Source organism: Cavia porcellus, unplaced genomic scaffold, assembly GCF_034190915.1.
Source record: "Cavia porcellus strain 051 isolate PalLab524CR breed Dunkin Hartley unplaced genomic scaffold, mCavPor4.1 scaffold_20, whole genome shotgun sequence".
Classification (NCBI taxonomy): Eukaryota; Metazoa; Chordata; class Mammalia; order Rodentia; family Caviidae; genus Cavia; species Cavia porcellus.
Genome location: NW_026947503.1, coordinates 4,517,726 through 4,540,830, shown reverse-complemented (window position 1 = coordinate 4,540,830; position 23,105 = coordinate 4,517,726). Strand labels below are relative to the sequence as shown.

The following is a 23,105-nucleotide window of genomic DNA, read 5'->3' as shown; positions in this document are numbered from 1 at the left end:
GTAATTTACCGGAAGTAGGAACAGCCACAAAACTCAGTAACTATCTTCACCGTTCCTGCCCAGAGCTTCTGCATTGTTCCAAACAGAAACCCTGCACTCATGAAACAACACTTCCCGGTCTCCTCTCACTCCTAACCCTCCCAGCCACCCTTTTTTTGGTATCTATGAATGACTCTCCAAAGACATTACTTCCAACTGACCCAGCATAATTTCACTGAGCATAATATCCTTCAAATGCATGTGTTGTGACATGTAGCTAGGTGGAGTTTTGCCTCCTTTAAAAAAGACTGAGGTGGACTGGGGAAGTAGCTTAGTGCTAGAAGCTTGCCTGCCATGAAAAGGCCCTGACTTCAATCACTAGCACTAAAACAAACAAACAAAAAATTTATGACTGAAGTGCCTATAATTTTGCCAAAAACAATCCTCAATAATTTTTCTTTTGTTACTTAAAATGATTGATTTTCTTGTCTAGCTGTCTTTGTTGCCTTTGTCTACCTTATAAGCTTTAGGAGAAATCTGACAAAGAGCCCCAACTTCTTCTAGCTGGTTAACGCAGCCAGCAAAGGCAGAGTTCCAGGCTTCCTGACCCCTGAGACAGCCCTGGGTGAGAGAGTCCTTCTCTTTGGAGACTGACACAGGCAAGGCCTCTGGGGTTGTACAGAGGCATTCCATTTTAGAAAGGTGCTTCTATGAACCCCAGACATTCGATCAAAAGTGTTAAACTTCGGGGAGCAAAATGGAATTTTTGTAAAGAGATAAATGATTTATTTTCTAACCAAGTCACTAATTTCACAGATTCTCATAATGTTGTTTTCCTGATAGCATTATAGGACAAGTAGAAAACGTGGGGAATTAGGAGATTGTTAAAACAATATTTTACACACTGACAACCATAAAGTATTTCGTATAAGGCAGTCATCATTTAAAGAATATCACAACAAAACCTTAACAGCTTTTAAAACTTAATTTTTTCACAACTGTGTGTTTATTTTTCTATAATACTGTCTTAAGCCAGACACAATATCAAGTGCTAATTTAAAAACCAGAATTTAGGGGGCTGGAGATTTAGCTCAGCGGCATATGCGCCTGCCTTGTAAGCAGGCAGTCGTGAGTTCAATCCCTGGTACCAATAAAAAGGAAAAAGACAAAAAAAAAAAAAAAAAAAACCAGAATTTATTACATGCTTATTGTATATGAGCTTGCATTTCATGTAATTATTACATCACAGTAACCCATGAGAAAGGAGCCACCACTGTCCCATTTGACAGCTGCTAAAGCAGAGGCTCATAAGTTTAGAACAGCATCCTGGACCACAGCGCTACCCTCTCTCTTTAGGGCAGGGCACCGCAGCCTGCTACTATAAAGATAGCATTATAGTGGAAAAGCCAGGTGTGTATTTTCTCGCAGTCATTTTAGACATTAGTCAGAATTATCCTACGTAGGTCTTGCTCTGTGATTGGTCATTTGCCCTAATGTAGGTTACTCAGTGTCTCTGGCTCTCACTGTGTCACCATACTGACTTGTATCGCTTATCACCAAGTATTGTTGGCCTTCTATACACCTGATGCCAGTTACATACCCATGCATGTAGAGAACTACAGTAACTGTAGAGGGAATCTTAACTTAGTAACTGCTAGGGAGAATCTCTATGGAAATCTTTTTTCATTTAGTTTCTCAAATGACTTGAACTAGCTTTTTAAAATAGATAAAATACAAACAGGTTGCAAAGCATGAGAGGAATTAGGTCAGGAAAAATGAAGGAAGAAAATTAACGTACTAGGATCAATTCAAGCTCATCCAAGTTGGCACTAGCATACAGGGATATGTGTCTAGTCTTGCTAGGGATTGTTACAGGTGTTAGAATTTTTCTCTGAGCTTCCTAGCACCCCAAAGCAAAGAGGGAAGTACTTTTTTTTTCTTTTATAAGATTTGTGTTAGTTATGTAAGGAGAATGTAATGGACTATATTCCTAACAATTTGAAGACAAAATAATCAACCTGTAATTCAGCAAGGATTTATACTAATTACTTTATCTCAGAAGTTGGAATCACATGTAGAATTATTACAAACAAGAAAAACAAAAAGTTAAAATTCATTTAAGTTATTTTCACAACTTATCGATATGGACAAACGTAAATTCTTACAGCACAGATTCTCTCCCACTCCACATGGTCATCAGTGTAATCAGTGTTTAAAAAGTTATGTTCACCTAAGACAGTGTTTGAAAATATTTGAAGGCAGAATAGTGCTACCCCAAGTTGTGTTCATACTCTTGAAGTGAGCATCACCTCTAGAATCATTGTTTTGCAGCCATGGGGTTTTCAATTTTATCTTCATAGAATGTCATTAGTATGCCTTTGCTCCGCAGCATCTCCATTCACGCCCTCAAACACAACCGTTTCCACCAGGACACTATGGAGATGTCTCCATCATAGTGAAGCTTGTGCCTCCCTCCAGGAGCCCTGTCCGCATGCTCCCGTGGTACTGGCAGGACCCGGTGGACTGAGCCTCAGTTTGCACAGGCAGACGCCAGCCTAGAGTGTCTGGATCCAGGACATGACGGCACAGCTGGTCAGCCCACAGCCCGTGACAAGGGAGGCCTCTGACTGGCTCTTGGTCTTACAGAAACTTCTGGGGTATAGATTTGAGGCATTTTAGTCACCTGTTGCCTATGCAGGAGCTGGACAAGCACTTTTACTTCTTTATTTCCTACAGCTTAAGCCCTTTGGTTTCTAGAAAGCCTTTATTTAAAATAAATACAGAAAAGATGTGCTACACTGCGAGTTACAATACAATACCCTCATCCATTAAGTACCAAACTCTGTTCAAACAAAGTTCATGGATGGACTAACAAATCTACAAAGGCGAGAGACCCCAGAGTGGGGAGCTGCCACTCACCCGGTCTCCCTGTGGTGCTGGGCAGGCCCCGTCAAAGTGAGCACCAGGAGGAGGGCAGGGCCAGCTTGTCTTTTCCCTCTAATTTGCCTCTGAGTTATAATACCGCTAAAAATGCGGGGATTGGTAAACTGAAAAGGGATCCTGAAACTCAAGTGATTTTCTGTTTGTCCCTTTTTCTAGAAGATAAATTGCCCTGCACTTTGAGGGTGTAAAAACACTCTTCTGCTTCCAACCTCTCTCTTACATTTTTTTCTTTCTAATTGCAACTGAGTTTATCTAATTGTTTACTGGGATTTCACCTAAACGGAGCAGAGGGGTAACTTTTAGACAAACTGATTATAAACTTTAATTTTAAATATTACATTCTTTGGAAGGTCTTATTTTATTTTATTGGTTGTGTTTTGTTTTGACTTTATTAGCAGTGCTGGGGATTGAACCCTGGACTTTACTAGGCAAGTGTTCTATCACTGAGCTATACCCTCAGGCTTAAGAAGTTTTATTTTATAACTTGATTGTACTAGAATTTACAGTTGTAGGAAATGTGTATTTGAAACAATACCAAACATCTTTTTTTTTTTTTTTTGGTACCAGGTATTGAACTTAGGATCTTGCACTTTCCAGACTTCCCAGGCAGGCGCAGTACTAAGCTAAATTCCCAGCCTAACACAAAAACATCTTACACAACAACGATATGCTAGCAATTTAGCTTAGTGGCACAAGCACCTGTCTGGTAAGTACAACAATGTGAATTTGATCTCCAGTACCAAAAAACAACAACAAAAACAAAAAATCAACATATATTTGTGAAGTGTTACATAGGTCATTTTTAAACTACTCACCTTTTTCAATGCTGGAAAATTTCATCTTATTTCTAACATACAAAAGTATGGTCACATATAACTCTATATTACAATTTTTAATGAAGTTTTCTTTCAATTACCTAAAACACAAGAATTTTAAAAGCTAAACAGTGCTTATGAGGTCTAAGACAACAATCTCCACTTATTAATACACTTCTCCCTGCATTATACATTGCTGGGTAATATTTATTCTTCCTTACTGTCCAGAGTTGCAGTGAGGTTGATGGTACCACTCTGATCTAGATAGACTAAAACAGGAGTGAAGCAAGCCCTGCACACCTCTGTGAGCCGATAGTGCTGTCTTTGGCCACTGGAATACTTCCCAAGGGCCATAGGTTAATAGCTTGGTCTCCAGCCTGCTGTGCTGCTGGGAGGTGGTGGCACCTCCAGGAGGCAGAGCCTGGGCAGAGAAAGTTAAGTCACTGGGGCAGGCCCTTAAAAGGGACTGTGGGACCTCATCTCTGCCTCTCTCTTCCTTCCTGGTTGCCACAGGTGAGCAGCTTGTTCACCATGCACTCCCATCATGATACACTGTCTTGCCATATACCCAAAGATAACAAGGCCAGCTATCTCAAAGTGAAACACCAAAATTGGGCCTAAATAAACCTTTCTTCTTTTGCAATTTGTTATTTCAAACATTTGTTAGTAAGTCAAAGCTGACCAACAGAGTGTAAACAGTTTATCTAAGGAACTGAGAAAAAAATATAGAAGCTAGGTAAAAGTCAAATTCTGTTAGAGAAGCTTAAAAATATTGAATGAAAAAAGAAAATTAGGGGCTGAGGTGTAGCTCAGTGGGCCCAGCACCTGCAAAAAGTTAAAATGACATTTCAAAATGTGATGGCCGTCTACATTAGAGCAGACTTAGAGTTGTAAAGCCCACGTTCACTTCCACTAAGGACAGAGATACCCGTTTTTCTAACTCAAATATAATGTGTAGACAATTCCCTAGATGTGAAAGACAGGGACGTTAAATTACAAGAAAAAAACAGGAAAATGATGCCTGTGTGTTTTGAAATGGCGTATCTATTGGAGGATGGGTGGTGGTCATGTATAAGTTCTTGTGTTTCCGCACCATCTCTGATTCTTTAAAAGTTAAAACCTATGGCAAAGTTGGCAATTTAAAGGAGAATTATTTAGATTTCATATATGCTTTAAAGAACTATAGGTCTCAGTGTAGTTCTTTTTTTTTTTTTTTTTTTTTTTGTTCTTTTTCGTTTTTATCGGTACCAGGGATCGAACTCACGACTGCCTGCTTGCAAGGAAGGCGCTTATGCCGCTGAGCTAAATCCCCAGCCCCCCTCAGTATAGTTCTTAATATTCATTTGTCGTATCCACATATTGAGAGGTTACATGAATTTCACGCTGCTGTTTTATAAAGTAATTGCAAGGAAATATCTCAAACAACTATTCTATTCAGCCTAAATTTTCTGCTTAAATGGACACAGAAATTTTAAGGACTTGTCTCAAACCAAAATTTTCTCACAGCACTTCACATTGAAGCAATGATAATATTAAACACACTTGGACAGAAAGCAAGCTTGGATGTTTATTGAACTTATATGCCCTTTGAGGCGTCATGCTGGCCCTAGTCTCCATCAGTGAAATCACTGTCTCAGCTCCAAGAAGCTCACAGAACTATCACACCCTACGTGGAGACTTACCTGTTTTCCATCTTGACTAGAAACCCATGCCCAGATATGAAGATGTCAAGAGGCAGGATTGGGAAGATGATTAGTGATAAAGATGGCATCTCAAGGGTGGAAGGCGGGGGCAGAGGACTGCTCTTTGCTCTTCCACTGTGTGAGGACATTGCATTCTTCCCCTTTGCCCTTGGGTCTCCTCTGCCCTGTGAGGTCTCAGCATGAAATCCCTGACTAGACACTAAATAGCTAGCGACACCTTTATGTTGCACACCCCACCCTCCAGAACTGTGAGACATAGATGTCTGTTGTCTAGAAATTACTCATTCTGTGCTGTTTTATCAGTAGCACAAACAGACTGAGACTGGCAACAGCCTACAAATATGTCTCTCCTCCCGGTTCTGGGAGCAGAGCAGCTGCAGGAAGCAGAGCTGAGTGTCAGCCAGGCCCCCTGGCGTGAGCAGGCTCCAGGTCTTGATTGAAAGGCTTATGCAGAGCATGCTAAGGCCCAAATGGCCCGCATGACTGTGGCAGGGACCTGTCCTCGCCGGCCTGGCAATCCTGTATCCTTTCAGGCCCCAGAACTGTCCTGCAAGTATTTCTCCACCTTAAATCCCGGCTGATATCTCCTGCCTTGAAAATGAAAATCCCTTGATATATACTATAAGAAGTCTGTGATTTTCTGTCACCAATTTTGTTTGACCAACCTCAAGGCCTAGAGTTCTTCTAACTCTCAGACTAAAGAAAATTGAAAATGTAGATGTACTGTATTTAAAAAAAAATTTTTTTTTTTGTCTCTTTTTCATTTTTATTGGTACCGGGAATCAAACCCACGACTGCCTACTTGCAAGGCAGGTACTTATGCTGCTGAGCTAAATCCCCAGCCCGATGTACTGTATTTTTACAAAAAAAAAAAAAAAAAGGTAGATGAAACAGAGGTGAGCAAAGAAATCAGAGAAGAGCCCTCGACACCTAGACATCTCTTAAAAGTCTCTGTTTCTGAAAACTGTCTGTCTAGGGGCTGGGGATTTAGCTCAGCAGCATAAGCGCCTGCCTTGCAAGCAGGCAGTCGTGAGTTCGATCCCTGGTACCAATAAAAAGGAAAAAGACAAAAAAAAAAAGAAAAGAAAACTGTCTGTCAGAGACACCTGATTTTGGAGGGAGTCTGTGCAAATGTAGCCAGTATAAAGAGCTCCTAGAACTCAATGATTTAAGAAAAGAAACCAAGTTAAAAAAAATAAGCAAAAAAAGCAGTTGAAGGGAGGGCTGGGAAATAGGGGTGGGAAGGACTCATGTCGTGTCATGAACAGTATAAATGCCCAGTAATGAATGTGATCATTATGTATACCTGAAATGTACCAATAAACTTAATTAATAAAAATGTTTTTAAATATGCAAAGCATGTAACTAGATGTTTTTCCAAGGAAGATATACAAATGCCGGTAAGGTCCTCATAGGTTCTCAGAAGCATCAGCCAGTAGAGAAACACAGATCAAGCCCACAATGATACCAATCACTTCATACCTACTGGGGTGGTGGAGTCAGAAAAAAGCAAGTGTTGGCGAGGGTGGGGTGGAACCGGAGCCCTTCTACACCGCTGGTGGAACTGGAACACGGTCCAGCTGCTTTGGAAAGGAGTCAGGCAGATCCTCAAAATGTTAAACACGGAGCCAGCAGTTCCACTCCTGGACGTATTCTCAGCAGCAGTGAAACCATGTGTACATGCCAAATTTATTCATATGCACCCACAGTGGAAACTATAAAATGCCCATCTCTGATAAGGAAACATCGTATGTATGCAGTGGAACACTATTCAGCAGTAAACAGGAATGAAGAATTTACACATGCTACGTTATAAGGGAAACTCTGAAAACAATATGTGAAATGAAAGAAATCCAACCCACGAACATATTTCAATTTGAAATATCAAGAACAGGCCAATTCATAAAGATTGAAAATCTATTAATGGTTGCCTGGGGTTCATGAGCTTGGCAAGCTGGTGGGAAATGACCACTAACAGATGCATAATTTCTTTTGGGGTGATAAACATGTTTTGGCACAAGACATATGTTGTGGTTGCACAAAACTGTGAACATGCTAAAAGCCATTGAATTGTATAGTTAAAATGAGTGAGTTGTGAGTTATATCCTAATAAAGTTATTTTCAAAATGACAGGTCTATTAAAAGTGGTCTTCTTTAGTTGTACACAAATAGGAGATTAAATGGCCTGGAATACAGTGGATCTTCTTAGGTACTATTCAGGAGGAAAGAGACAAAAGAAATGGTTTCTCAACCTAATTTTGATTTTTGTAAGTCACTCACTTTAGATAGTTCACCTGCCAAGTAGGTGGCCAGAACCAAAGACATTCTCAAACACAAGCATTCTTTAATTCAGATTTAAAAGGGATCTGCATATGTCATAGGAAAGTAAGAGAGCAATCATGAAAATAAAATGTACTATGTCTATTATTTGAAAAGTATACAGCAATACATCAACTGTGACCCTCTTACGATGGACAATTAGTGTTTCCCCTTTTTTTGTACCAGGAATTGAACTCAGGACCCTGTGTTTGCCAGTCAGGCCCTAGTGCTGTGAGCGACATTCTCAACCCTACGCATCACATTTTATATTTGTGTGTCTTTCAAGTCTTCCACGGGAAACATTTTTAATTTTATACTTAGAAAAAACATTTTTTTTTATTTTAAAAAACTGTGGTGTTACATAGCTTAAAATGTGATAGAAATAAAGGTCTGTTAAATCTGTAAATACAGATGCGGAACATTTATAATTCTCTAATGATGTGTGGAGATATTTGGAACCCCTTGGTATTTTTAAAATTGGTATTCTTCTATACAGAATTGAGTTCTTTGTTCAAAGGTATTCTTGGCTGTCAAAGTGAATGTGGTCCTTGGCACCTAGCTTTGATTCTCATAATGTATGTGCATGTGCTGACCTAATTTACATAGACACCAAGGGAGACAGGAAGCCTGTAGTACATCTTTCCCAGTAAGAGAGAAACAGAAAAAATACTGAATTCTACAGTTTCGTATGTGAAACTCGGTTGTTCACCAAGTATCTGGACTAAGAACTAGAGGAAAACTGTCATAAAATAATATATCCTGTGCAATCAGTGATTTACCATGAAGGACTGGATAAAATAATGGAGGTGTTTTTATTTTGGATATCCATGCCAGAAAACTATCACTGTGTGCGATAGAGAGCACTTTGATTAAACACAAGATTTTCTTTAATGTACGTTTTGTGTGCAATCCATTTCAAATGGCATTTCATACTCTATCAGTTTGAAACATAAATTGTGCATTAGAAGAAATGAATAAAAATATAGTTAAAGATCTAAAGTAGGATGATGGATTTTCAGGGGACATCAGAGGTACACCTGCATGTGCCTCCAGATGTTTGCTTATTGTGAAGGGATACGGATCTAGAAGTCATACTGGACTTCAGGACACCCCAATCAGTGGGGTTCAAATGGCTTCCACCCTGGGAGGCAAACTGTCCCTTACAGTCACGGAGTGACCTAAGATGAACACTAGTTCCTCTGCTTATTGCTGTGGCCAGTGAAGAGGCACTCAGCAGGACACGAAGGGTATCTCTGCGCTTGCTAATTATTTCTGTGGCAGCATTAAAAAAGGAAGAAATGCCTGTTGGTGTCAGGAGCATCACTTTTTGCCTGGCTTCCTCATTGTCTTTGTCATTTAAATATGCTGTTGGGTCAGTACAAAGATAGGAAGCAAGTTACCCAAAACCTTGCAAGGACACACTGAGTTTCAAATTAGCAGATGCATCTAGTGTATGGGAAGTCCATGTATATTTAGTTTTGGGGAATGTTAAACAGTACCACGTTTTCTCCGGGAAGAACATTCTCAGTATTTCAGAAGAATCTTTGACAGTCCTACACATACATCCTCCCATAAACAATTGCTGCTGCTCGGGTCTGAAGCAGCAGGCTTTAATTATTTAGCCTCCTGTTCTATTTGGGTATCTCGGAAAGTAAGAGATAGATGGGGGAAATACCTGAGCAGCAGGAAATACCCTTGTGTATTTGTTTCTACCGGGCATCGCTGGGCTCTTCTGCTGATAAACATCTATGTGCACAGGAGCCCAGAGATACCCAGAGATGCTTAGAGACCCACTGCTAGAGCTGGAGCCCCAGTGCCAGCAGCAGCCAGTGTGGAACCCTGTTCCTCCAGGGCTAGACCCCTGCACATGGAACATGGTGGAGAATAGTGCTCTTCTCCCAGAATCATTATCATCTCAGTCTTTTTTAAAAAAATAACTTTGAATTTAAGGTTTAAAAATATCAGTACATGTTCGTCAATTGAGACTAACAGAATATTGATTGAAAACATGCTAGTAGCACCCACAGAACTTAGCTTCTCAACGTCTGTGCTGAGGGGCCAACTAGTGGGGATGTAGTGACTGGTGGTTTTTTTTTAGTGGGGAGAGCGGGGTATTGTAAATATTTTTTGTTTGATTGACAAAATTGTGAATGATATGCTTGGTTTGTAACATAGAGTAAAGCAGGCCTTTTAATAGTCTCAGATGAAACATGGAGTAGGAAGCTGGACGGGTGTGAAGGGGGCGTTCAGAGTTTCCTCTCTGACGTTCCTGAGTTGGCTGCTGAGGTGCAAAAGAACGATTCCCAGCGGCCCTGAAAGCTCCAAGTTCCCTCCCTCCTCGGCTGGACTAGAAAGCAATGGCTTCCCAGTGAGTTCTGTGGCCAAAGGAACCCGAGCCACGCTGTGCTTTACACTGGCAACCAGCTGCAGGTAATAACCGTGTGTCCCCACGTTAACACAATGAATGGAGCTGTGGCTTTCACAAGTGGCAGAATATTTTCTCTGAACTTTCTCTTAGAATCTCTAAATCCTGGTGAAATTTAACAGAATATAAAAGCAAACTCTGGGGGAAGTTCGCTACCTTCTGCTATCATAATTTCAGGCTACTTGCAAAGAGCACACTCATTAGTTTGCTAAGGAACTTTGTGTAAGGCTGCTACACCTTAAGTCCTGCTAAAATTAGACAAAGATCTGAATGTGCTATTTCAAAACAAAGTTCTCAGCAACCTCCCTTCTTGCACTGTCTCAGCTCTATTTTCCTTTCCCTTTCTCCGTGTGGTGTGGGGAACTTACTCTGGTAGTCATGTGCACATTTTCAAGCAAACCGTTTGAAACTGCTATTTATGTAAAACTTGAACTTACTGAGCTTAGAGGCAGCATTGTGCCTTATTTGGATTGCAGTTGCTCACCCTTTTCAAGTGGCATTAGCGAACCCCAGCTTTAAAGGCTTAATGATCACCCGCATAATACTCACCAGGCAGTCTTGTCAGAAACTGCAATTTGGGCTGAAAACAGCACTTTTATTTATTTGATTTGCTAATTTCCCAGAATTGGGTAAATGATTGCGGGTCATACTGATTTATGTTAGAACTATGTGAAAATATCATTTGGCCTACCATGTTTGAGACATCTTAGCATGATGTCCGTTTCTGGTTTTTCTCAAACACTAAAAACAAGAAGCTTCAATGTCCCTGGGCCACAAGAAAGCTTATGTTTCCTTCACTTTATTTAAATAGCATGAAACTACAGACATGCATCTCAGCACCATAACACATGTGCAGATGTATGTATATTTTTTAGGTACTGTATTTATTACTGGATTTTAATAACATTCTCTTCCGGTTACAATACTGCTTTGGTTCAGTTTGCTTTCGGATTCCTCCCTTTCGTGGTAATATGATAGCAAAAGGCTTGGAAAGCGTTACTTAATGGTCTCTGGGTCCGGCGCAGTGACTATCCTTGTGTTCATTCAGGGCCTTTGTAACTGAACACAGCCCGGTTTATCCTGAGAACCTCTAGTCTCCGCAGGAAAGAATGGCTCCTGACATTTGTAGAGTTAAAATATAGGATTAATGATCAGCTTTTAATGTGCAAATTAAGTATTCAGTATGAGTATTCAGCTTTCCTTTTACCCATTTTATTTAACCCAAATACTCCATCCAAGTGAGTGCAGATTGAGTCTCTACCTCAACCAACAGTGTTCGTAATAAGATGAGGTTTTAACTAGATTTTTAGGGTAAAATACAGAATTATAAGGAAGAACCTGGGGAAGTGACATATTTGTATCTCCACTGAGATGCCGTCAAGATTTCAAAGAAGTTAATGATTAACTTTAAAAATTGCGAGGCTTGGATCCCAGTGTAAAAAATAAAAAAGCTGCTGATCGGTGGACAAAGATGCACAACTCTGCCCTCTTCACTGTTATGTACTGGCTACGAAGCGGGCAGCCTAGGGATTGACACTTAAGAACATAACATCTTGTTCAGAGCAGAGGCTTTGCCCTGACCACAGTGCATTTGCCTGCCTTCCAGAAGTGCTTACTTATTTTCTTAGTCAGTAGATCTTAAAAATTATATCATTTTCATCCATGACAATCTATCTAGAAGCTACTTATAAATATCACATTATAAATACCTAAAAAATATCATATTTTTGTAACTGGAAAAAACATTTAAAAGCATAACATTACAAAGAGCTGTGTGAAAAAAACAAACCAAAAAACCACACACACACATGAAAACCAAAGAGCTGTGTGTCTATTGTCTCTGCCAAGATATAGGAGGTTTATTTTGCAAAACTGCATTTCCACGTTTCTGGACTGACATTTCTGGTGTCATAAACAATTGCCATTCTCAAATAACTTCCTTCCCGGTATCTTGGTGCCTTCATATTTCTTTGGCCATTTTATTTATTTTGTGGAGCAGGATTGATTCATAAGGCTGTTTTTCATTTTATATTTTTAAAGTTATTCTTTGGGTTCAGTAACATGGATTTCCTAGGCACATGGGTCCTGGACATCAGCCCGCTGGGAGGCCTGGCCGCACCCCCTCGGAAGTCCAGGGCTGTGAACACAGCTCCAGTTGGCAATGACAGAGGTGTCTCGAAAGGCACACCGCACGGTCTAGTGGAGCCCTCCCCCTGCAGTCCACAAAGTATCCGCATCATTCTTCATACCATAATGTATAGGCTAACAGGAAGAGTACAATTAAAGAACTTGGGAACTTTGGTCATAACAAACTGCCTCTAAATGGCTCCCAAGAGATTTCTTTTGTTATTTCAAAAACAATGTCGATTTAAAAGGATGCCACTGATCTCTAGCCATCCATGCCATATATTGATAGCCTTTGAGAAATTTAAGCCACATATAAATTAAACTTAGCGATCCTCTTCTCAGTGCAGAAAGACAGACAAGGACAAGACCAGGGTTTTATAGGAGCAAGTTTAAATGAACATGGCCTTTAGGAAGAGGGGAGAAGACTATTAACATATGGCGCACACAGGGATCTTCCAATAACGTCCCGTCTCTTTGTCTCTCTGTGTCCTTCTCATCTCCACCTCTGCTGGGGATGCAATCCGGGCTTTGCTTATTTTAGGCAAGTGCATGACCACTGAGCTACTTCTCCAGCCCCTGAAGCCCCCACTTTTTTTTTTTGTTTTTGAGACAGGGTTTCGCTATGCAGTTCAGGCTGGCCTTGCTTGAGCTCACTTTGTAGCCCAGGCCGTTCTCAAACTTGCAACAATTCCCTCGCCTCAGCCTCTCGAGTGCTGGGATCACAACCTTATGCCACCATGCCTAGCCCAAAATCCCTTTCAGTGCACATCCAGCCAGGATTTGCTGTGTGTCTCTTTACAGCAATGGGGTGGGGTTGGGGGTGGGAAGAAGTGGATTCTTTGAGCAAAGCCTATTTGGGGACGTGGAACCAGAGCAGATTCTGTGGCATCTGAAGGGCTGCCCGTGTGCAGAGCTGTGGCCCTTGATCTCCAGCTGAACCTGCTGCCTTTCCAGGCTCAGCGCCACTTTGGGCCAGGCAGCCCCTTGCTTTCTTGAGGCAGGGCCGTGGGGACTCAGGTGCTTCTCTGACATTTCCTTTTCCATCTTGTTTGGAGGTCAGGCAAAGTGATTCCTGGAACTCTAGGCCTAGGCGCCTGTGAAAACTGACAGAAGCCACAGGATGGGCCGAATCCCTACCAGACATCCTGCTCATGAGATAAAGACCATTTATAAAATGTACTTTATGTACAATAATGCTCATAATTGTCCTGTAACAGCCACAATGACAAAACCTGGTGAAGTTATGACACATTCTTTCTCTCCATTGATATTCTTATTTTCTGTAATTCATATCTCATTTAAGCAAACTAAAATAGAGATTGGCTCTCCCTAGTCTGCAGGTTGCTAGGAAACAGATGTTTCGGTTGTGTAATGCTGTATAGATGAATATTTGTCAAATATCAGTAATTTTAATGATCCTTTTGCATCTGACTCCCGCCTGCCAGCCTGACTGCTGGTCATTTGCACTGATGTTTTGTCCTGTCAGCAGGACTTCACAGAGAGGGGTCCTTGCTCTCATAAATGAGCCTCCCGGAGGACCAATTCTGTACCCGCAGAAGCCCTGAAATGACTACAGTAGTCTCTATTGTAAAGAGACCACTTCGTTCAGACAGGCTTGACACGTGAGTTGCAGAGCTACATCAACACAAGCCACAGTCTTCTACTGAGGCAAGATGTGCTCAAGAGAGTGAGCTAAATGTATTAAATTTAGAAAAACACACTCAATTTGACTTTAGCATTTTCTTAATTGTGATTTGCATTATCCAGTAACAACTTCTGACGGAAGTTAAAAACATGTTAGGTCTTTTAAACTTAGGTGGGAAGTGATGATAGAAAACAGTCTTGAAGAATAACAAATGCTGTTTTTAAGAGAAATCACTGCTGTCTATAATTCTATTTAACAATTGTCCATGCATTGATGCAGTGTAACTGATGCAGTTTTGAAAGTCATTGAAAGTCCTGGTGTAGGACACTTTGAGCTATTATATGGGTGTTGTGCTGATATTAAGGTTACTCTGAACAGCTTTGGGGTTTTCAAATAGTAAAGCGACGCAGTTGAAAGGTTGATGATAATCCACACACAGAAGAGCTCAATTCTGTTTTGTACCAAAAGAGACTGGGGTATGCCACAAAAATTCGGTAATAGGGTAAAATCAATTTCCCATTCAGTGTTACAGGGCCTTGCTTACAACAGGCAAATGTGCTGCCACTGTCGGCATCTCCAGCCCCTGAAGTCTTTTATGACCAGCTTCCATTTACAATAGCAACATAAATTAATATCTTAATTAATACTTCATTATATAATTTTTGCATTTAGAAAACCTTTGCAGATTGCCTATCTGAAAAATACTGCTCTTTAAATGAAAATTTCCATTTACTTCTGCATCAAATATTTATGTCCTCCAGCTTTTTAAAAAAAAAAAATGTCTCTTGGAGACTGATCAGCAGTTCTTTAACCAAAACCAAATGTACAAAGAAATAGAAAAGACACCAGTGACACCAAGCAAAGCAAAACTTGAAATCCTGTTTATCTATGCTCTCAGGGTTGCATAGGCGGTTTTCTTTCAGAAACAATAACAAGAACTTGGTGTTAATTAATTGATTCTTGGAGAAATGGCCCTAGCGCATGACATCTTACAGTGTGAGCGAGAGACCGCTTATCATTCACCCCACACATGCCAACAAGGAGTGGAAGGGAGCAGTGCTCAGGCTTCCCACCCACCCGGCCTCTGGCTGGATGCTCAACCGGGCTGAGATTTTCTCTGGATAACAATAAGACCCTGGTCTGGAGCCATCAGGACAGCAACGTTTCCGCAAAAGGAGAGCGGGCCCTCCCACGTTTCCACTGAGGCCGGCTCACAGGCCACTTGGACTGCACTAGTCGCTATGTTTTCTGGGAGTAATATGTCGCTGTGTCTTTAAAAGAACCACCGTGTCAGCTTTCATCTAGCTGTTTGCACTTTTACCTGTAATCTGATTGTGGGCAGAAAAGGAGAACTGGGCTTCCCACTCCCCACTCTGTTACCAATAGCGTTTGTTTAGTTAGTAATTCTATCTGGCCGGGACTTTTCCCATTTGCTGGGTTTGTTGGGCTCTGTGTGCATAGCTCGATCTCCATGGCAATGGGAAAACACGATGCTGGGGGCTGGAGAGGGGGCGAGAGAGCCCGTGAAACACTACCCTCTGCTCTGGCCTCCTGGGAGGGGCCGGGCTAATTTATATGTCAAGTTAAGGGAGGTTGGGACTCAGAGATCAAAGAAGGTCAAAGGGGGCTCTTGGAATTGGAGATATTTATTGTGTTTAGTATAAATACAAATATGTCCAGGAAGAGAAACTGAAACCTTAAAAAGGCATGTCGATGGTGGTTAGTAAATAAAAATAACACCTCTGAAAGTGGGTTGATGGCTAAAATTAACAGGCACTTTAAAAGGCTGTCTCAATTTAAATTGGGATAAATTAAGACAGTGACAACCTCCATTGAAATTGAAAATACAAATCACTTGAAAACATTGATTAAGATTTTTGACTATGCTTTAGGAAGGCTTTGTAATACCTTCTGGCCATCACTGCTACGATTACCAAATGCACATTAGAATTTCTAGTTTCACTTCTTGGCTACACACGTTTTGTTGTTAAAGGCATTTGTGCCTTACTATTCACCATGCAGTTAACACTCTGCCGTTATACAGCATTAATTTTACAAATCGTGGTGTTGTGGGGGTGAACACATATGGTAGAAAGGGGCTTTGTGTTTGGGGGCTCCATTAGTGAAGCAATTAAGAATTTTATAGTAAAACTGATATGATGGGAAATGACTTCTATTCAGCTAACTCAATTATTAGTGCTAATTGGGGCCAGGTGAAGCATGGATAATTAAAATTCACAGATAATCCAAAAACCTCTATTTAACCAATAACTTCAAACTTCTCCCCCATCAAACCAATTATCGGAGAAGCTAACCAATAGAAAAAAATGGGTTAAATTGAATTTCACTTCCCCAAAGATTATCACTATGATGTCTTTTTATTGATTATTTCAGAACCAAAGCCAAAGATTAACTGTGTCCTACAGACTAATTTACGAATAGTCCCAACAATTAAACAGGGAAATATTATATTCCAAGATTTTGTTTATAAATCAGTTGTCTGCTTCTAAGAATGCTTTTTCTTTTGCAACAAAATTATTCATTGTGTTTGGCACAGAGGTCACCAGTCACCTGATAATGCTGGACGTATATTTGGGATTCAAAGTTCCTAAATCAGTCTCTTTTGAATCCCAAATCCTCATCTCACCCTCCAACCCCTAAATCCTCCCCCCACATCTAAGTTTCTTTTTAGTTGAGGCAAAACTACCACAACACAAAATTGACCTTTGTTTTTTCAATGCTAGGGCCAGACCCAAGGCCTTGTGAATGCTAGCCCGTGCCCTGCCACTGAGCCAAACCCCAGCCCTGCGTAGTGATTTTAAAGTGCGCAGTTCAGTGGCATGTAGTGCATTTACAGTGTTGTGCAACCACCACCTTTGTCTAGTTTCAAATAATTTTCACAGTTTAAAAAGTATCCCTGAGGGTCAGGATATAGCTCAGTGGTGCAGTACCTGCCTGGTAAGTGTGAGGTCCTGGATTCATTCCTGGTACACACACACACACACACACACACACACAGAGAGAGAGAGAGAGAGAGAGAGAGAGAGAGAGAGAGAGAGAGCCATAAAAAGTATCCCTGAGCAGTTATCTCCTACTCCCCTGCCTCCTACCCCTGCAAACACTAATCTGCTTTCTGTCTCTACTGATTCGCTTGTTCTGGATGCTTCCCGTAAGTGGGGTGGAGGAAAGTGTGTCTTTGTGGTGGCCTCTCTTGTTTAGCATCATATGTTCGGGTTCATCCACGCTGTAGCATGGACACTTGCTTCACTCCTCTTCATGCTGGACAATGTTCTGTTGTGAGCAGAGACCGTACTTGCTGATCTTTCCTCTGGCTGCTGGACACGGGGATTGCTCCTTCCTTGTGAACAGTGGGCCTCAAACTTAAGACATGCTCGGGTTGGGGAGGAGCAGGGGAGTAGAGGAGACTCTGGGTACAAGCATGGGGACAGGGACTCCTGTGGCAGGGAGGGGACAGTGTCCGTGGGGAACAGTCCTTAAAGGTGATGCCTGACACGGACAGCTTCCTGAGGAAGAGGCTGGGGAAAATCAAGAGCTGGGACTTGCGAGAGGAAGAGTGGCCAAGGGCCCAGGCCTTCAGAGGAGGACTGCCAGCGGAAGTGTGCTGGCTGTTGGTGGGGGGCGGGCCTGCAGGGGCCTGGTGGGAGGAATCTGGTGAGTACTCCGGGTCTTCTTCCTGCAGCGTGGAAAGCCGGGGCAGCTGCCAATTTCAGTCAGAAAGCAGCACTGACAGGGAATTCTGTCACCCTGGTGTGACTGCCCTGGTGCCAGGACATTCTCACCTCCTAGAGGACTGCACCTCTCAGTGAGCCCCAGGCTCTCCTCATCAGCCTCCCACTCACTCCTGAGCCCTCTGCCCTGCACCCTCACTGAGACAAGGTAGAATATTCCAGAACTCCAAAGGCCAGGCTTGCTCTTCCTTGGGTTATGCCTAGTAGGAATTTTTTAGTAACTTCTGTTGATCAATGTTCTTCATAATAGAATGGATGAGCTATTTAATTCCTGATTTTGTGATCTGATTCATTTATATGTATTAAATATATACAGAGTCTGCCAAAAAATGTTATATACACTTTGGGAAAAGAAAAACTTGTATAAATATTTTAATACTAAATTTATTGAGCCATCATGAGATTGACCTCTGCAATTACAGGAGTTGCTCACAGTTGTCGCTGTTGGCTTCCAGACTTGTGTTATGGTGAACTGCTGCTTGGGGAACCTTGATCACTGTAATTGCTGCACAACATTTTCTATTTCTTCTTTTTCATCTGTTGAAACAAATTCATACTATTTTTCTTTTCCTGAAGTGTGTACACATTTTTTGACACTCTCTGTCTCTGTTTTATATGTCATACATGTGTCATACATGTTGCATATATGCTATATATGGTTTTGATATGTGCACAATATATGTAAGTACATAAATATAATTTTTGAAGCAACACATATCTATCCCCATTTATTTTTTTCAATAAAGTTCATTGTGAATTTAATAAATAAAATTTGTCTAAGATCTGACCCCACCAACACATTAATACACAATTTTAACATATTTCCTTTAAATATTTATCATAGAATATTAAGCAGTTTGCCCCCCCCCCCACAATTTTGTCACATTTTGAGGTGTTTTTCCTAATAAAAAATAAATTATGTGGCAATGTCTGGTCTTCACAGTATTAAGGATTGGACTGTCCTGGCAAGAGTCCTTAGGCGACTCTCTTGCAAAGTCACATTATACTGGATGATCCAGGAACACAAGAGCTGAAAAATGTGTCCTCTTTGGAAGGTGTGTACCTTTCAGGTGCAACGAGAAAAGTATTTGTAGATGCAAATGGTCTCCAGTTCCACTGGGGACTGTTCCCAGGCCTCCAGCCATGTACGGGTCCTAGGAGCATGGCGCCACCACCCCAGTCCCGGGAGTGGGATGCCACTGCTGCGGCCCACCATCTTCTCCACAGTCCATGTGGCAAAGTATTGCCAGACCTACCCAGCTTGCTGTCCTGGCTGGGTGGGGCCAGCACAAAGATAGGTGTCTTCCTCACTTGGGCACAGTGGCTGATGAGGCTCAGGACACTTCCTGTCCAGCATGCAGAGCGTTCCTGTGCTAGGTGCCACGATTGGAGCAGGAAAGCTCTTCTGGATGATCCCAAGGTCAATACGAAGTCAGCAGGGTGTCCGGTTCCTTGCCCACCACCCCTGTTCACCTGCCTCACCCCTCGGGCCTCCTGCTCAGGTGACTCTGAGTCAGTACGGCCCCCTTGATCCCAGGCCAACTCTGCCTGTCTTTGCTGCTTTTCTCATTACTGAGACAAAATACCTGACACCGGAAGTTAAAGGAGGACAGGCTTATTGCATCTCACAGTTAGCAGAGGTTTCAGCACATCACTGGCTGCTCCCAGGCAGGGTGGCGTGGCAGAGGGCATTGCAGAGGAGAAGGCAAAGAGGCGTCAAGCCGTAAAATGGCAAAGCAGCACGTGGGACAGCATCCTCTCTCTGTGCCTTCCATTCCATCCAGGCTACACGCCCTTAGGTTGGGTAGCACTCACACCCGGGTGGGCTTTCTCATTGTCCAACCCACAACTATGCCAAACCAAGCAGTGGACTAATTTAGTAACCACACACCCTGGATCACACACTTAGATCCAGTCACCTTTGAAAACCCTACCTATGACCACATGAGACTCCGGAGGGACAATTTAGACACAAGCCGTAACACCAGCCTTTGAGACCTGCTGTCGAGTCACATAGCAGTGCTCACAACATGCTGCAGATTTAAGTCATCCACCTTGTCTGGCCCCAAACTAAGCTAAAGTGTTGTCTGCCTTCATATGTCTGTCTTCTTCCCATGAAGTCTCTTCAGGTGACAAACTTACCACTGTTAATAGGACAGATGTTAGAGGAAGGAACTGCTACTCTCCTCTCTTCAGCTCTAAGTCACCTCCCCTGTCCTAGAGAAAAAGCATTCCCTCTGTTCCTGAGGTCAGCCCCTCCTGATCCCCTGGTCATCTATCACGATGCTGCAGAGTCTGTGATAGTACCCCCACTCAGCGCTCCACTGTTCTCTCAGTCAACAGCTCCATTCAGATTCTCTGAACAGACAAAATGCTCTTGTGCCTGGAGAGGCCTCCTACTCAAACCACTGTCCCGTGCCAGAGCACCACCCCCATGCCAATGGCGACCCTGGCTACTATGACACTGCCGCCACCTCCATGGCCACCTCCCTACCCTGCAGGCTTCTGGGAGACAGGGCGTGGGCAGCCCTAAGAGTGGCATGAACGTGTTGTGTGATCACAGTGTGTATGTTTTGGAACTCCCAAGCATGTTTATATGTTTTTCTGAACATATAGACTGAAATGGAGGATAGAATACTTTTTCTGTGTAAATCAAATAATTGTATGCTTTTATGGTTCTTTTCTGTGGTGTCTCAATACAACTTTGAATCAAATTTGTTTTATGGAGTCTTGTGTGTGTGTGTTTGCACACACCCTTGAATCTTGGTGGTGTTTATTTTCCAGCAGTGGACCACAAATGACTTGGAGTCTCTGCTTGTGCTCCTCCATTTGGCACACTTTCTACAGAGAGTATGTACGTCGCTACTTTTCACGATTTGCACTGAGCTCAGGCCCTACATGCTTCTCCTCATTTGACACTATGAGGACTCTAGAATTAAGGACCCAGATGCTCCTGTGTTAGGGTGAGGAAGCCTAGGACAGTGGCTGAGGAGTACCCCGGAGGCAGGAAATGTTGGAGGGTGAATATTCACACTGGTGTGACTTCTATGCCAAGTGCAGGCTGGTTGTACCTTTAGGAGCTGTACCTGAAGAACTGGGGAAACGGGGAAGCTGAACAAGTATGGGACAGTATCAAGAGAGGCCTCATCCTCCTGAAGGAAACAGAATGACCCAGTAGAGCCTTGGAGAACACGATTCATAGCCTACCCCCGCCAGTCACTGGACGTGGGCTGAGTTCAGGGAAGGTGCAAAGTCTGGGAGGGCACAGCCCCCCAGAAAGAGCAGTTCCTAGAGAAGTCCTCAGCTGGGTGCTGCCAGTGATCAATACTTTCTGCATCTGGGGACGAAGTCCCTGGTCCTGAAGGGCTGGTGACACACTACAATGGTCTCTACAAATGCCTGACTGCTGTGTAAAATGTAGACCTTCTGCCCTCGGAAGCCTTCTAGGGTCCCCTTGATTGGAATGGTCCTGGGATCCACTCTTCCACTGTTCCTCAGGCTTGTTTGAGCTATCCCAGGGATGGTGTATACTGTGTATACTGCGCATTTGAAAATCCTCCACTAGACTATGAGTTCTTGGGAAGTGATATGCTGGTCACCTTTGAGATGTCTTAAAATCTTGATCTTCCAAAGGCTATGAATAGAAGGCTTTCTTGAGTTCAATGAGATTTAAGTGTTTATATTTTTAAAGCATTTGGGACAAAGCCTAACAAAATATAAATGCTCTAGAAAGACTCCATAAAACAAATTTGATTCAAAGTTGTATTGAGACACCACAGAAAAGAACCATAAAAGCATACAATCATTTGATTTGTTACACAGAAAAAGTATTTTATCCTCCATTTCAGTCTATTTACCTGTAAACTGGGCATTGATTGAAATGTCACTACTGAAAGCAAGGATGTGTAGATGTTGGTATTTTTCAAGAACACTATGCTTCTCTTGTCATGGAAGTGTGGAGCTGTACAAGGTCATCCAGAGGTCTTTTGCTTCCTAGAAAGTTAGCAAGGAAGGAAACCTGATCTCAGGGCATCATTTGTCTTCAGAACCTGCATTTGTGTCCTGGCCAGCCGGACAGCACAGGCCACCGTGCCACAGCACGGGATGAGAGAGCTTCGGGTCAGCACGCCCACAGGCACAGGTATGTGGCTTTTCTCAGAGCCCTTCTGTGCACCAGGCAGCTGTGAAGCTGGTGGCTCGGGAAGCAGCAGCTGTTTGAGTGACACTGCATAATCTGCAGCACCTGATCTCCCCATCCCCGAGAAGAACACACTTTTAAAAGCAAGCAGTTGTTGCTGGGGCTTCCACAGTTTTACCCTCAAATAACCATGCCTCCAGTCATAGCTAACTAGGGAAACGGTTTGATTAGACTCACTTTCAACGCTAAAGACTTACAATACCTTCCAGGAGAACATGACTATCTAAGTGAACATATTTGACCTTTGCAGATTCGGGAAAAAACCATTAAAATTTCACATAAATCCGCCCCAATGAGCGCTTTTGGAGTAACATCCATGTGATTACATTGGCCATGGATATTAGTTTTGATGACTTGTTCGCCTATTCAGGGTCCTCGCTCTGATTCAATCAGTGACATTAAATGGGCATTGTATTTGTTTGTACTTGTTTTTGGTGCTTGGGATTGAACCCAGGGCCTTGGACTACTCAGCACGTGCTCTACCATTGAACTGTGTCCACAGCCCTTTGGCATTACAGATGGACCTGCCTGCAGTGGTAATTCTAGAGTGTTTGTGCAGTGGAGTTACCTGTAACCCTCCAGAGTGCTGGGAGCTGAAAGCCCAGTGTAGTCTTCCTCCTCCCCCTCCCACTCTGTGATGAGCTAGAGCTTCACGTTCCCTTCAGCGCGGCTTCCGTGCGTACTTGTGTGCCCTGTAAAGAAGGCTGCAGCGTAGACCTGGCCCAAGACGAAATCCCCCTGATGTTTCAGGATAGCTGTATCAGTGGTGCGTCCTGTAGGATTATCTTAATCAACAGAGCGCATGAATGACACATATTAAACGTGGTGAAGTCTTGCTTCAATCGCCTCTTTTTTTTCACTTTGCTCATTTTCTAGAAAATTATACAGCAGGTAACTTAGAAGTTAAAAGAAAAAACAGTGAGTAAAGAAAAAAAATAACTCCTAAAATAAACAAATAGGACATTTTCAGGATATTCAGAAGAATAAACAGTGTGACGTTTAACCACTTTGGTATCTTTGTACTTCACACGTCGGCAGAGTGAGGACAGATTCTGCGCAGGGAGAGAAGAGCATTTTCTTGAAAACCTTCTAAAATGATGATGCTTCCTCCCTGCTTGTGTAAACTTACTCATGCCGGTGCAGCCCCCTCACAACTTGTGTTGTTTGGCTGCACTGGTGGGCGTGCAACCCAGTAACACCTG

General features: G+C 42.5%; 1 long non-coding RNA gene across 1 annotated transcript in view; it reads left to right on the top strand.

The window, feature by feature from the left end:
* Positions 1-9,983: 9,983 nt before the first annotated feature.
* Positions 9,984-23,105, top strand: part of LOC134471754 (uncharacterized) — a 32,727-nt gene continuing 19,605 nt past the window's right edge. Inside the window, exon 1 of the long non-coding RNA XR_010041352.1 lies at positions 9,984-10,189. This is a non-coding gene — a long non-coding RNA (uncharacterized LOC134471754). The remainder of the gene's footprint in view (positions 10,190-23,105) is intronic.